Source organism: Passer domesticus, chromosome 7, assembly GCF_036417665.1.
Source record: "Passer domesticus isolate bPasDom1 chromosome 7, bPasDom1.hap1, whole genome shotgun sequence".
Classification (NCBI taxonomy): domain Eukaryota; kingdom Metazoa; phylum Chordata; class Aves; order Passeriformes; family Passeridae; genus Passer; species Passer domesticus.
Window position 1 is genome coordinate 49,209,169 of NC_087480.1, and position 16,508 is coordinate 49,225,676.

Sequence of the window (16,508 nt, forward strand, 5' to 3'; positions counted from 1 at the left end):
TAATAGACTATATCATGTGCCAGATGTTAACATCTGAAATTATCTTTGTGATGTAGTCAGTGTATATATAACAAATGCAAGGAATTAATAGGTTATAGGTATTTCAGCAAAAACCTCTGAATTCAGGAAATTTTGAGAAGAAACCTGTGAAACAGGTAAACTGCCTTGTTTTCCTATAGAAAAAAAGATCAGTAATCAAGTTCTGGAAAAAAACCTCAGAGTCTCTCAACCATATTTGAAGACTTGGCATTGAAGTGTCCTCTGGAATAAGCATTGTGTCCTTTAACTAATTTATTTTCTCTACAGTTCTCCATTTTCCTCTCATGCTTTTCTTCGTGCTCAGATTGACACTGAGTACCCTGTGTTTGTGCTGGCTTTGCACGGTGCTGAATGCATGGAATGTCTCATCTCCCATTCACTCTTGGCAAAATGTACATTTTGTAGTTACATATCAGTCTTGCATATGTTAGAAATCTTTTCTTGTGTACCTGCTCAGAGAAGGGAGCAGACACACGAAGCAGTGGTAGCTCTTGCTAATAGGCCAACTGTAACACACAGAGAGGCTCAAAGTAATGTCTGGCTACCTAATTAACCTCCCTTCACTATCCACATTTGAAGCAAAAAGTAAAATTAACAAATGTTTTAGGTCAGGTAAGCCTTATTAGTCTTTTAGTATAGGTCAGGTACAGCTGGCTAATTGTGAGAAATGCACTTTAATTGCTGTCAATCTAGATAGCTGTGTGATAAACCAACTTTTCTTTTATTACACTTCCATGCTTTAATGCCAGGCTATTTATGCATCAGTTCCCATCATTGGTCATTGTGTAATCAGACATTTCTGGATTAATTTAAGATTTAATTTAATTTAAGATTTTAAAAAGAAATAATAAGAAGTCTACTGGCAACAATTATATTATTAGAGCAAATTCTATTTCTGTAAAGTGAAGCTTTACAAGCCCTTTCTGTTTTTGCAGGCAGGCCCCTGTTTCAGATAGAAGAAACACCTGCTGATCTAAGCTGCAAATGAGTGCTTCAAACAGGTGGACATGGAAGTGCTGTTTTTTCATTCCACATTGTCACTGGAAAGACAAAGGAGTAGCTGCAAGTGCCATTGGAGCCCAAGTGAGGAGCAGTTTGAAGGGATGCAAGAACTGCCCAGCACTGCAAGAATCACCCCTAACAGCTTCACCCAAAACCTGTCAGGGAATGGAAAGAAGTAATTAAGAGGTGGGTTAAGAAGGGTTAAACAGGCACATGTGCTAATAGATTTGATCTTGTAAAGGAGACTAAGAGCAGCAGCTGAAATCAAGGAGCTGGTATGGGCTGAGAGATTCTTGTGGCCAATAGGTTTTGTTTGTGAAGTGTTTCAGCTGTTTACTGTTAGCTTTCACATTGCGTGGCATTTGGGATGATTTTCCCTTATGTGGGAGCTTCATCCTGCCTTTATAGAACCAAAGAAAGCTAAAAAGTTAGATAATTAGGTTATAAATCCCATCTGTTTCTGAAAGGAGCCTAGATGTGTCACTTCCTCAGCTAAAGGTGCCGTCAAGCTCTCCTACTGCATCCACAAGCAGGTACAGCAATCTATTTATGTATATAATACATACATATATATGCATGTCAGGGCTCAGGCAGATTTTAGCATGCTTTGTCTTGGCCTTAGCATCTTCCTCAAGCCTGACAACAGGATTGCTAGCTGAATCCAGTTTTAGTGCATATCTGTTTTAATCTTTTCATAATAGAAGGGCTAAAGACTGACAAGAGAATGCAAAAATATGTGTGGAATTAATAGCTAATTTTGTCATTTGGATACAAGTCAGCAAATTGGTCAATACTTGTGATACTGTTTGCTTTCCTGGTGCATATCTGTATGCCTGTGTGAGTTGAGTACTGGCTTTTTAATCTGTTGTGAGTTTGCTGCTTATAGGAAGCCACTGCTATTTTGTGTTCAATTCAGTGGCAGCCTGTCCTTGCTGAAGACAAACCCTTCTTCATTTTTCTGTTTGGTCTTGCCTTGGTTCCTTAGTCTTAAATATGGAGATAAGTATTTTGATTTGAAAAGGGCAAGCATAATGCTTTGCTAGTTTAGTAGCAATGTAATTATTTTATTGCTTACAAAATGGATTTCATATTTCTGCAGAGGTAAGATGTTAAATGTGGACGCAGAACTTTTTTCTTTTTCATACAGTATCTTACTGAGAAAAATTCTCCTCTTTTGGAGGAGAATTGGTACTATTTTTACTACTATATATGCAAAAATAATATAGAGCAAATAAGCTCCTTTTAAGTTATACTTCATCTCAGCAAAGAGAATTATCTACCAGTTTTATTGGGAAAATTTTGTGGTTATTTAGAATCAATTAAAAGTATCTTATAGTTTCTATCTTTCTTATGAGTTAATAATATATTTTTAGTAACTTACACTATCAGGTTTTGAACACAGCTAGAGAGTAGTTACTGGCCAACTATATATAAACATATAGATTGCTGTTAAAAAAATTTGTCCCCTTGAAATCTGATAAGCAAATAAAGTTATGAAATTAAGATACCTGAAATAAGGTACTGTTAAGGCATTTTACTCCTATTCTAGCATCATACACATAATACTTGTCTTAGTAAATATTTCAAAGTGAAGTCTAAACTTCTTAAAAGGAAGATAAATTAAGCAGGTGCTTTGAAAGGTATTGAAATCTTATTTTAAGATTTATCCCAATTCTAAAGTAAAATACATTTAAAATAATTAGAGAATGATTAAATGCGGAATTTTTCTTCCACTTGGTATTTTGTCCATTATTAACTACCATATTACTTTAAAAAAAAATATGTTAGATACAAAATTATTTCTTTACAGTTGTATTGCTCCTGGGTGCAATGCTCTGCAGAACTGGATTTATTGTCAATGTCAGGCTCTAATTTGATCATATATCCCTACAGTTGTTAAAAAAAAAAAAAAAAAACACCAAATTTAGAAAGATATTTTAGCCTGGAATGTTCTATTAAACCTGTCTCCTCGTTTTATCACTTAAAATATCTTTCAAACAGACAGTTAAAAATATAGTTGTCCTTTTTGTTTTAATTTAGAATTAAAAATATGTATTCTGTGTCTGAGTGGAGTCTTCAGTAGCTCACAGTGATAGGCTAATACTCTGGGACAGATAATATCCTTGAAAATGTCAACCATAATGGAAAAAAGAAATCTCAAAAAAGCAAAAGTTGATCAGAGCTGCTATGAGGGGTTTTATCCTCTCCAAGTTCTTCCACAGCAGCTAGACCTGAGGCAGGAGCCTCACACTGCCCTCAGGAGTCTGTTCTGTCACTGAGCTGCCATTCATTGGTCATGAATCTCCATGTAGACAGCATAATGTCACTCCTTTTTGCCAGCCTAAGATAACAGTTTTTTATTACTGGAACTCTGCTGGAATGCTTTTCTTTCCTTCTTCCTTAACAGTCTGAAATGTTACAGGATCTAGTATAAAACTTATTAAAATTTTGCAGCAGGGCATACCACCTGAGTCTTCCTGCTTTTTCTGGCAAAACCTTTCTCACTCAGCTGTTCAAAAAAATATTTTTTTTTTTTGCCTTCTCTCATTGCTTGTTAATCAGAAGAAAAAGGGATTAGTAAACAGCAACTTCTGACATCAAAATTGGAATTTGAATCTCACATTGGTTGCTAAAGGAAGTTCCCAAATCTAGGTTGTAAACTGTAGCAAGTTTATTGCAAATTAAACCTGCAGTAACACAGAAAAATAGTTTAAACCACTGTTACAAACTTCTCTAACTTTGCAGTAAAAGCCTACATTATCTGATGTCAGTAGCAAGTCAATCTGCATTACAGTAAATAACTGATTCCTCAGTCCAGCTGAACTCTCTTCGGTTAGTGAAAAGGTGGTTTGCCAGACAGCTTCAGAAGTGAGAAGCCTGGGGATGCTGCTCTTTCTTGTGCATGTGACTGTATTTGTAAGAGTGTCCTGTTCATACCCTGTTTGCCTTTGAAACACAGCCACTCTTCTTTTCAAAAAAAAATCACAAGAGGTGAATTCTCACAAAGACCAATCCATTTATAATCCATATGTGTGCTTAGTACAGGTTATAATATCTAAAATCTTGGCCAAAATGTGACATTTCAGCCTTATGTCTCTTGAGGACAGGTCATCAGTCCACTGACCTGAATTGAAACTACATTTTTGGGTTCAGAAAGGAAGTTAACCTCTGAAAGTTGTTTTGGAGAAAAGGATAACATCTGCTTTGATTAGTGACAATCGTGAAATTTAAGTAAAAATTGACACTATGGGGAATGTTTAGGTACATGCAACATTTGCCCATTTTCTTACTAATACCACTATCTGAATAGTATCAATCAAATATTGCTTTTGAAATTCTTAGGCATTTCACGAACTGTGTAAAGCAAGCATTGTGATGTTATCACCGATTTTTTTTTGTCACAGTACTTTCTATGGCTTAGTGTTAATTTATTTCAGAAAGCATGAGTTTTTACTTTAAACAAAATTTGGCTATGTATGAGGTCTTTCAGATTTTGAGGGTGTCTCTTTAAATCTAACTTTACTATTTGTCCAGTTGCAAACCAATGTAGACAACAGAGTATTGCTATTAATCATGTAAATCTATGCTTAAGGACTTAAGTTAAATAGTCTTTCCTCAATACAGACAAATCTTATGTCTGTTATATGGGCAGGTAGAGAGGGTGTAGAATTGTTTCATTGGTGTAGGCATTGACATAATGTATTTTTTATTTTCTTTTAAGTTCTTATTATCTGTAATTAGCAAGGCCATGAAAAATTGTTCAAAATATTAGAAGGATAAAGCCAACAGTCCACTGACTCAAAAGTTAGTGCCTGGATTGATGATAGGATATAATATCAATTTGCAGAGGGAGGTTTTAAAATGTGTGATTAAGCTTACTGAACTTTGTGTTTGAAAATGTAAAATCTTTTCCTGCCTTCAATGCACACATATATACACACACAGACAAAATAAATAGAATCCATGCAAAACAGATGCATAAGAATTGAATAGGCTTATCTGATGTCCTTTCTAAACCAAAGCTTTGAGTTTGCTTGCCAAGCAATTGTTGGTGGATGTGTGTGTGTGTGTTTTCAGAAAATTGAAATTTTTGGTCTACGGCAAATAGTGTAATTTTTTTATTCCTTCTCTTTATAGGACAGCTATTGCGCTTAACTAATCATAGGTTAGGAGGTGCCACTCTGTAACTGCTGTAAAAGTAATAGAAAAATGTTTAACTAACCTGGTTTATATGCAGAACTCTAGTGCACATGTGAAATAGCTAAAATCTGTTGTAGAGTCAGTAACTCATGTAATTAGTAATCCTTGCATACAAATATAGTTTAGATGCACGTATTGTAGCGTAGACAGAGCAGCATGTTCAGCAGATTTTCTCATCCATCTTGTTCCTTTTTTTCCTCAAAATGGAGCAGATATTCCTGTCCTATGCCTGGCAGGTAACGTTCAGTAGGTTCACCACTATTATCAAGTTAGGGAAAAAACTTGCTTCTACTGAGTTTTACAGTATGTGCACATAACCTGCTTTTCTGCCAATTTGGGACAAGAAAGGTAATCAGAATTCAAATTTGCCAAAACTCACTGTTGGGACTTGCACTTTAAAGCCCTAAAACTTCCATGCACCTACACTGTTCTGCCTTTAAAATGGTTGGCAAGTTTAATCACCAACTAGAATTGATTTTGCAGCTCAAATGGGACCAACGCATGGCTGCAACTTCTTGTCAGATGTCTCTGTGAACGAAGCCTCTGCTAAATTTTAGCAGAGTGGAACATACCCAAATGTGTCTGAAGTAAATGTCTCCAAGTTGTTCTTTCCTAAGCACACATAATTCAAATAGTTCAATTGTAAATAAACAGACATGGTTAGCTCAGTTCCTCAGTCTGTGCAGTATGTGGCAATAACAAAATTATTGGGAGTGTTGATCTGATTATAGCAACAAAGTAGATTTCCCATAACATCTTGTTCTATGCAGTACTTGTTTACTGTACTTCCCATTGCTTTTAAGAGGATGTAGCCCATTGAAAATTGTACTGCCTTCCAGGAAAGTACATCTTACTTGAGATATGATCAACTTGGTTAGCTTTAGATTATTTGAGGTCATTACTAATTGTTCCTTGGGTAGTTTACAGAAACAGCTGGAAGGATAAACAGAAGCATTTTCCAGTAGCTTTTAGCATTTGGCTTTTCTAACATGCTTTTTCATCCTTTTCCCCCAAATGACCAAAAGAGAATAGTATTTGGACAAGCCCTGATAAATGAATAACTTAGTGCAGTTAGTTACACTTATTTAGTGCAGTTAATATTAAGAGTTTGTAGGAGTTTCTTTGTATTTACTTCTTTATTCCCCCATCAGCCATTAAAGAACATTCTCATTTTCCACATGAAGGCTTCAGGAGTAATTTCACAGCGCAAACCCAACAAACTGAACACCACAAGATTAACTGACTATACTACCTTGCATTGCTAGTTTGGCTCTGCCTGTAGGATTTAAATTTGCACGATCCTTCTGAACAAACACAAACAATTTAACTACATCCCAAATGCTTCATAGAGAAACTCTGTTCAATTTCTTCCATTTCTAGATTGCACATTCAAAGTAATTTCTCCTAAATTAAATGTTATTTGGTTGTATTAGAATAATCAGGACAGCTTCAGATTTTAATAAAGTTATTTTAGACTAAAACTATTGAGATGGGTTTAAAAAACCCCAAACCAACTAGGAAGTCTCAAGGCACAGGGAATGGAGGTAGTATTGTACACACATAATGCTTGCATATCCAAGCATACTGCATTTTTCAGCCCTGCTAAAGTATGAAGGGGTTTGAAAATTTAATCAGATGGTCCAGATAAATAGAGAATATTTTTTTCACAGACACTGTTTTTATATTTAGTACAACTGATCAAAGATAGAAGACCTACTCAACCTTCATTTTGTGAAATAATAGCTTGACTTATAATTACCTTTTCAAAGCACCTGTCCTCACGTTGCTATCTCTCAGTCCTGCTCTTTATGTGGACCAAATGAGATTAAATACAACATTATTTCCTGCACTATTTAAAATCACATTTTGCTGTTTGAGCAGCACTGGAGAGTTATATCCTCTAATGGCCATTTTATTTGTTTCCAGGTTTTCCATGAATTCACCAATTTCTTCCTTGAACTACACATTTTTCTTATCTATGTATCAAGGATTCTTTTTCTAACTATTGTGACTTTTAACATTGCATTAGTTTTTTTCTGCTGTGCTACTTTGATATTGGCAGGATTCAGTTCAAAAGAATGCTATGAAGCCTTCATTAGGGGAATATGATACCCAGGCCCTGGGAATTCAGCCAGGGGAAATCAATTGGTGATGTATTCAAAGGAGGAAAGTGTAATGCAATACCTTCTTTGAATTCACATACACCACAGCAAACTCCTGGATGTACGAGTAGAGAGCCTGGGCCTAGACTTGGTGGTTGTATTCAGTAAATTCTTGCTTTAGACCTGAATGCTGTTTGTATTCATTTGGACTCCAAGGGTGATCGTGGCTTCAAGGCAAGGCTTTCAAATATTTTTTTTATATGTCTGTATAATGATAGGGCAAGAGTGAGACCAGGGAACAATGTGTGTAATGTGGGCATGAGTGTAAGCAGAGAATGCTTCACTTTGCTCAGGTGGCTGGAGCAGGATGTGTTGAAAAAGTCAATGTTTCACTTGCAAGACATTCCTGAGTATGAAGAAGAGTAAAATTTGTGGAAAGGCCAGTTCTTACTAGAGCATATTGCCAGAAATTTCATGGTTATCCCATGTAATTCAGTATCCACATTTCAATGAATTGTGTCTAAATGACATTTTAGAAAGAATACAGTCAAATCAAAGGATTAAGAAGTAATAACCCTACAAAAATATTTTAACTGACTAAACAGCTTGATGTAGCTAAACTTATTAGTAACCTGATAAGCATGTAGGTAACTAATTGTAGGTATTTAATTATGAAATGTAAGCATTAGACTTTGCCTCATAGTTATCTTTTAAACTGAAGGGATTTCTTTCATCAACATGGGACTGAGTGGAAGGGAAAAAACCCTCCATAATCCACTATCTGTATTTGTGTATAATTTTATCTGATTTAATCTTGTACTAAACACTGGTACTGGTCATACTGAAACCTAGTTACTTAAGAACACTTTTTTCAAAAGCTGTAGCAAATACTTATCAAAATTGTCCACTTTCCCTAGGCACTCTGTGGTCTGTTTTTACAGTCCACTTGTATCTGGGATGCTCCTGGTTGTACCCTCTGCTTCACTACAGCTGGCTGTTGGTTATGAAGAAAGTGTTTAGGTATTTTATTTTATTTCAGCTGTGATTTCTTTTCTTATCTAACGAAGCTGTCTGGGTACATGCAGAAAAACCCTGACAACGAAAGACTGTATATTATCAGTTTGATCCTGTTACATGTGGTTATCCCTGACTGCATTAGCTTCCTCTGTCGTTTTCCACAGTACTCAGTGTCTCCAAATGTCTCTCAGTTCCTATCCACAAGCATTCTAGGTTCTGCTTTGGTTTTAAAAAACAAGCAGTGATATTCTTAAAGGAAAGTTCTGAAATAAAAAAGTTGTTTTACTCATACTTTTTCACTTATATGTTGTGCTTTCTACTCCTGATGGCTCAGCTGCATTTCTGAAATTTACCCTGTTATCTTAATTGCTTTTCTGGCATCTGGAGAGAACACTGATATATAGTGCCATAGATTCAGGTTGCTATGACTCTTAGTGGAAGTATGTATTTGTTTTAATGTTGATGCTGGTTGTTAAATAATGTTGTTTGAAATTTACATGCAACTGTGTCATTCAAGACTCTTTACTAAAGTCTTACACTAATACCATTTATTTATGTATTTGTCTAGAGATATCTAGAATAGCTACACTTGGATAATTAAGCATCATAATGCTACAAAATACAGGAGGATGGGTCACTATGCATTGGTATTTCTAAGGAGGAATTCAACAGAGAATATGTTTTCAGGAGTGGACTGTGCTGGTTTTTTCCTACAGGAGTTGTGATTCAGAAGTTTTTAGAGGACTTTGGTCCTCTGTGTTAGAGAAATGGAAGAGAAGTTGATTATTAGAGGTGTTACCCAAAGTTCCTAAATCACAGCCATAAAAGTTTCAGTAGTTCAATAGTTTTGTATAATGCTGATTCATTTAATAATACCTAATGAAAGGTTAAAAAGGTTGATACTGTGGAAATTATAATGGAAAAAGCATAAACTCGATATTTGTGCTATGTAGCAGTGTACGTAATTCTGTGCCGTACTGCAAATGTGAATATCAAAGGAGGGGGAAGGAGGGAGGGCAGGTAATGAATCAGAATTGTAAGTTTTATTTTGAGAAACCGTGCAGTCTATGAAGAAACGCCTATTAGTTTCTCTAGGCTTACATACTGCAGGCTAATTGCATCTTTAAGGGAAATATCTGACCTACCTGTCAAAGGTATTGCATCCTGGAAGGGCTCCCTATGCCCACACTTAAAGCAGGGATGAGGAACTCAACTACTAAAACCAAATATAGACCATACAAATAAATGCAGTGGTGTCTGAGTTCTAGTGATGTATCTTTTAGCAGGGAAGCAGATCTACTTTCCAGGGAGATACAGCAACATGTTCAATTCTGATGCAGCTTGCCAAGAATATAAATATTTTTATATGGTGATATACAATATTAGATCATTCCCTGGATTCTTTCCCCAAACATTTTGCACAAAAAATACAGTTTGCAAGCACTCATACTGAGATGAACCCTTTTTTTCATGTTTCAAGTACTGGCATTGAAGGAGATATAACAAAATATCTTGTACTAAGAAGTGTCACGTGTTGAAATGACCGCTGACATTGAGACCTACCCCATTCCTTTATGTTATTTTATCTTAAAGCATTATACTCAAAAGTTCCTTCTTCACGAGAAATTAAGTGTTCAAGTCCTGATGCATTGTCATATACCCCTCCAAGTGTTTTGTGATTTTCAAGGATGTATTGTAAAACATTGTAATATGGGTGCACTGCCTGATTCTCCAGGGGATGAGAAAGTATTGTTGCTGTGGTTCCACATTATAAATGCAGTGTAAAAAGCACATTGTGAGTAAAGCAGTGAAGGCAGCTAAGCTTAAAGGTGAGATAAGGGGATATAATCAGTGTAATAAATAATTTTACTGTCTTACACTTTGCATTATGTAAATGAAAATAATCACAACACGTAGGAGTCGTGACCCCTCAAAATCATCTTAATGTCTTGACTTCTGTAGACGTGAGTCCCACTGATGTATGGGACTGTAAATACCTAAGCAGTTATACAAAAGCTAGAGGAAAATGGGTATCTGTGAATAGAGTGGCAGAGATAGCAAGTGCTATTTGATATGTGTCCAAGGAAGTGCTGGAATATGCAGTGAATGAGGCTTGCAGGGCAAAGGTGTATGGATGGGAGGAAGGACCCTTCAGAAGAGCTCAAAGAGCCCCCAGACTTCAGAATGTGAGCCTGGAAGCCCTCTTGACCATGGCTATCTTAACATCATTCTGACTATGTAACAATGAACTGTTATCTGATGAGGCACATTTGTCCTTTTTTCTCCCTATTGTTGAAAAACATGGGAATGAGAGTGTAAGTCACTGCTGTGACTTTAGTACAGAATTATATTCTGTGTCCTTGCAGAAGTAGCAGATAGCTACCAGAAGGGCTTTTGGGGCACACTTAATAGAGTTCCATGGAGATGAGTTGGTTGCATGATGTGACCTCATCTCACTGTACCACTTCACTTGCATCAGAAGAAGCTAAAAAGCTGTATTAAGTGAAATAAGTGTTCCATGTATGCAATGGCTGTTGATGCCCCAAGGACACTGAAGGACTGAAAAGAAGATCATGTCTGTGATATAGATGGAAGGACTGACATGCATTTCATTATTCAGATACCACACAGAATATGGAAGTTTAGGGACTACTGCACTGTAATGAATTTGCTTGGAGAAATTTACTGAAAGCAGCTATTTACTGAGGATATCAGTTGCAGCCATCTGGAACTGAGGGTCAAACAGAGCTGATTATTGCCAGCTCAGAACTGGGATTTTCAATAACTTTGCAGCATTGCTGAACTCCTACTGTTTAACCCTAAATGACATTTATTAAGTTTGTGCAGACAATGGGCTGACAGAGTCACTTCCTCATTATTAAAAGTGCCTCGTTCTAATCTTGCATCATCTCAGTGCTTTATTTAAAACTAAAATCAATATTCATGGTGCAGAGGGCTTTCTTGTCCAACTCTTTCATAAATCTCTTAAGTACTTCTTAGTTTTCAAGTACCTTCCTTCAGTGCAGACAGCAAATATGAAAAGACAGTCTCAGAGAAATTGCTTAAAGTTCATTAAACTCTAAGAAAGTGCCAAGGTTGTTGTACTGGCTTTTGCATCTTCCCCAAAGTGTATTTTTGTCTTGTATATTAAAATAGGTGCCGAAAAAAAAGCTTTTTTGCTACATTTTATGTTAAAATATTGAAAAAACAAAATAAACAATAATTGTTACTTTAGTTATCAACCTACCAGTACACTGTAGCTTTCATGTAATTACAGAACTCATTACTGGAGTAATATCTTAAAAATAACATAATGGCATTTTGAGCAGTCAAGTGAGAATAAATGAAAGATTAAACAAGAATTATTCCAATCATGTGTGCTGTCCAAAGAATACTCTGTGTCAGATGTGTCAATTTAAACCCTGCAGAAAACCCTGAAATAATGTCCTCTTGTAAACCACCAGACCCAGTGAAATGTCCTTTAACATAGTTTTATCCTAATGTTTTAATGCAAAAGAACCCTGTTTCAGCTGTGAGGTTTTTTATCATTTAATTCTGGGGTTTTCATACATTTTTCTTTAAATTATTATTAAAATCAGGAATATGGGTAGCAGTAAACTAAAGGTAGCTCTTTATATGTATGTGTAGAAGTTAGGGGATGAAATTGACGTTATTTTAAATTATATATACTTGGTCTAATTGCTCAAAATTAAATCAGAAAGAAAGGATGGAATTTCATATAGAGAAAATGAAAAAACTTAGGCCTAGAAGTCTCTGTAATGAATCAGTCAAGCTAAGTCAGGAGACAGAAAGATTAAAGGACTGTAGTAAAACCATGCTACAAATGATCAGAACAAGGAATGCTGGGGAAAGAAGATGTTACATAAATAACGAAGGCATGTATGGATAATAACACTATGATGGTGGCTGAAATTACCTCCATAGCACTAATTTGGAAACCTTTGAGATGCTGTGGAAATAATAGCTGTTGTGGATTGCTGCTTGCTGCATCGTACTAGGAACAATGCACTTTTGAAAAACTTAAGCACAAATCCGGCTGTAGCAAAGCTAATGCAAATAGCAACCTGAGTAAATAAGGAATAGTTGGCACACAAACCTCTGTCTAATCTGGGAATTGAACCAATTACTACCAAAAAGCAGTGTGATCTCAGCAGCTGTTAGTTCTAAAAAGAAACTGACGTGGGGAAATGTATAGGATACCTTATCACAGAGAATGAAACATTAAGGCAAAGATGCTCATAAAATTAGGCAAGATATTGATATTTTCTTTTATGCACTTACTAAATTTCCCCAAACTGGGAATGGGGGAGAATCCTTAAGAAGGATAAGGTGTTTGTAGCATAATTCTACAGCTACTCAATAACTTCCTGTGGTATTACCTACCTTTCCAAATAGTATTGTAAACTTTACAGAGACATTGAGAAAGCCTAAGTGTATCTTAGAGATGGTGCATGATTTTGTGAATTTGGATGGAAATACGAAATATGTCAAAGGGATTCATGGAGGGGAGAAAAAATGTCTGACATTTTGTAAAAACAGAGACAAAGATCACAGAACAAGTGGAACAGAGAAAAAGGGGGATAAAAATGAGAAATAAATTAAATGGAGGTGAAATCAGAGAGTCTGTTCATAAGCTGCAGATAGAAGTCTTTTTACTCATACTGTGCTTTAAATGCTCTTTTAATGTAGCATTTGAAGAGAATGGGGAAGGTCTTGCCAGGTCTCTTGCCCCATGTTCTTATAGGAATTTGTGAAGACTCTTGCTGAAACAATTTGATGAAGACAAGATAGAACTAAACCATCTGATCAGAAGGATGGAGCAGTTTTCCTGGTATAAATGAAGACTGCAGATCATATTTTCTAGTATCCTTTCCAAGGCACATTTTTCTGTTGAACACTGCTGGAAACATAGATTTGGCCTATTACAACAGGCTTATTATCTTACTGAAAAACTGACCATAAAATATGTTGTCAGGAGACAAGATGCATCATCTTAATCCTGAGTCTTAAAAACACAACAGGAATACATTGAAACAGTAGCAAGGAGTTTATAGAAAAATACCAGCACCGTGTATCAAAGAATGTCAGTGATACAAAAAAATTTCAGCATCTCCCTAATACATTTTACTATATATTTTGTATTTCTCCTTACTGCAGCAAATTACAGGTAGGCAGGTGGTTTTCGAGAACCAATCTTGCTACTCACTAGTCACAAAATCAGTCTTTTTTTCCCAAGTATTTTTGCTTTATTTCAAATTTCTTTTAAAGAGAGTACTTCATAAAAGCAAGTTGCCATTTTTAATCCCATTTTTCATCTGTGAGAGAGTCATGAATTAATTCAGTGAACCATAGAATATTCCTTGCAGTGAGGCACAGATAAAATTGGGGACAGAACACAGACCTTCTCAAACTCAGCTCCCCTTCCTCTTGCCTGCTTTGTACAATTATTTCACGGCTGAGTCTGAACACAGCTTGAAACAAACAGTCCTATTTGGAATATAATGGAGACTTTTTCAGGGTATTTAATGAGGCAACATGACATGGAAATGGTGCTCTTCAAAAAAGATTCCTGTCAGTGCTTGCACCCCGCGAGAACAGATGTTCAGCAGAGTAGCAGTGAGATGTTCACCAGAGTTCTGAGCTCTGTCTAGCAGCTCCCCTCCAAATGTGTAAGCTCCTGCAGCTTGTCCATTATGTTCCTGTTTGGCAGAAAGGCGACTGCTGCTGTGCTGACACACATCACTGAGCTTTGTACTGTGGCTCTGCCATTTGTGTGCAGACACGCTTTTCTGGAATCAGCGTGGGGATCTATCAGACCTGGTGAGGGCTGCAGGTTTTTTGGTGTGTTTTGGGGTTTTTTTTTCCTTTTTTTTTTTTTTTGAATCCTTTTTCTTCTGTTCAGCTGATATATTCCTTTCTGTCACTGAAGCTTTGCAAGAAAGAGAGATAATAACAAAATTCATCAAGTAAGGGCAAAGCTGCAAAAGACAAATATAACCACAAATATATAGATATTGGATTTTGGAGTTGTTTTCCCTCCCCTCCCCTGCCACTCCCCTATAGTAATCAGCTGAAATGCAGGTTTCAGTGTATGTACTTCAGGAGTTCTGGTAGCTCATTTCTACTTTCTTTTAGCAGTCAGTCATTTAATTTCAGGGACTTGTTTTGGTGCATACCCTCAGTAGCAGTAATTTGGTGGGATAGATGTGTGGGGATTGTTTGCTGAGGAGGGGGTGGAGTTGGCACTGCTTTTATGGAGGGGAAAGATTTTCAGTATGATTTCTGTATCACTAGGTACCATGTGGCAGATTAGAAAATCCTGGAAAATGGGATAGCTACTTTTGTATGTAGAACATGAGCACTGAAGGAAAAAAGTGATTTTTGCACATCTCTTGAATTCTTATGCTTCTTCCAGTGGGAAAGATATTGGTAAAACACTGGATTAAATTTTCAAATATCCTGACTGTCTAGTGACTGTTAACTTCAAGTTATCTTGGAGCTGTTCAAAAATGCTGACTGTTAGCACCAATGAAGAGTAGGATCTTCCTTTCCAAGACAAGCTGCCTTTAAATCTTTGTGTTGTCTCTACTCACATGTTTAAGTCTGCAAGGGCAGGTATTTTAATTAACTATGTGCACTAGTAATCTATTTCACTATTTACACTTTTTAAATACTTTTTCTTATTTTCTTTGCCGTCTTACTGTCAGATGATAAGTTTAGTTCTTAAATGAGATTTAATGAGTGCAAATTAACTACTTTGTAACTTCAGAAAAAGTAGCAGCATCCATACTTCAGGTATCTATAAGCTACTGTAAATAATATACTGGAATAACAGTAATATAAGGTGGAGAGACTGTAAATTTACTTTGAGTATGCAGCGAACAGAACACCCAATTGAACATAACATGCAAGTCTATTCTGCCTGTCATGCTCCCCGAATTTTGTGCAGATTCTTTTGAATCAAGCCGTAACATCTAACTTATAATTTAAATAAAAATGTCCTTAAAATTTGTGGCAGTGAGCAACTGGCAGTGCTAACTTTTCATACAGAATGAAGTAGTAACTGAGGTATTGTCCAAGTCCACAATAGTTGTCTGAGCTAAAGCAGTGGCTCTGCAAAAGGTGTGAAGTGTGCTTTTCATCACAATGTTCCATCTTAGTCAAAGTGCTAAGAATAAAGGATGGAGTGTTTATACTAATTTTGATGCTGCTCAGATATTCATTGCTCTTTCAAACATGTTTTCAGGAACAATTACAAGAATTGCTATTTTAATCTCCATGTGTTGACATAAATAATATTAATGCAAATCAGAACTGGAGTTCAATGTGACAGACTTCCTTCTTTCCATTTTTTGAAAGTTTGGGTACTCAGTCAGGAAGAAGAAAACTGCTTTTGATCATGTGTCCTAAATAATGTATTAAATATTACAAGAAATGCTTACAGGAAAAGTATTAAATCTGAGTACATTAAAATATATTTGAACAAATTATTTATCTAGCAGTTTGGAATTATGTCTAATAACCTTCTTAAAAAGCTCTCTGATGTAAGCTATTTGCCTCAATTTACCTGTAGTTAATACTTGTGAGACTTTGGTTTTTATTTCTTTACGCTGAATACAATTCAATTCTGTTGATTTCTGCATTGGTGTAAAAGTAACCATCCTTGATGCATCAGCCATCATGATAAAAAAGAGAGATGATAAATCTTTCAGGCAAAAATGTATTCTTTGCAAACTGATGTGTTTTGTAGCTAAAAGCATTTAAATTTGTATAGTGCTGGTTGCAATCTCTTATGGAGAAATAGATATTGCAGATGTGGAAACCTGCTTTCTTCTTTGCTGGTCAAGTATTTTGGGAGTTTGTTTTGTTTTTGCTATGGTTTTTTTTGGGGGGGGGTTTGTGTGGTGGCTTTTTTTGTGTTGTTGTTGTTTTTTTTTTTTTTTTTTTTTTTTGTTTGTTTGTTTTTTTAATTTTTGGTATTTGTTATTATTTACAGCCTTAAAAATAGAATTGATACTTCTAAGCTTGTCCAGGTAGTTACACAGTTTTTGACACCTTTTGTGTGGGCAACTATTGCATTCAGGTGGCTGCTATGAGTAGCTTTATCCAGAATTAGGATTTAAGTAG

General features: G+C 35.9%; 1 long non-coding RNA gene across 1 annotated transcript in view; it reads left to right on the forward strand.

Moving 5' to 3' along the window:
- The first annotated feature begins 1,315 nt into the window (after positions 1-1,315).
- The window catches only part of LOC135305153 (uncharacterized), a 173,825-nt gene continuing 158,632 nt past the window's right edge, over positions 1,316-16,508 (forward strand). Inside the window, exon 1 of the long non-coding RNA XR_010366430.1 lies at positions 1,316-1,574. This is a non-coding gene — a long non-coding RNA (uncharacterized LOC135305153). The remainder of the gene's footprint in view (positions 1,575-16,508) is intronic.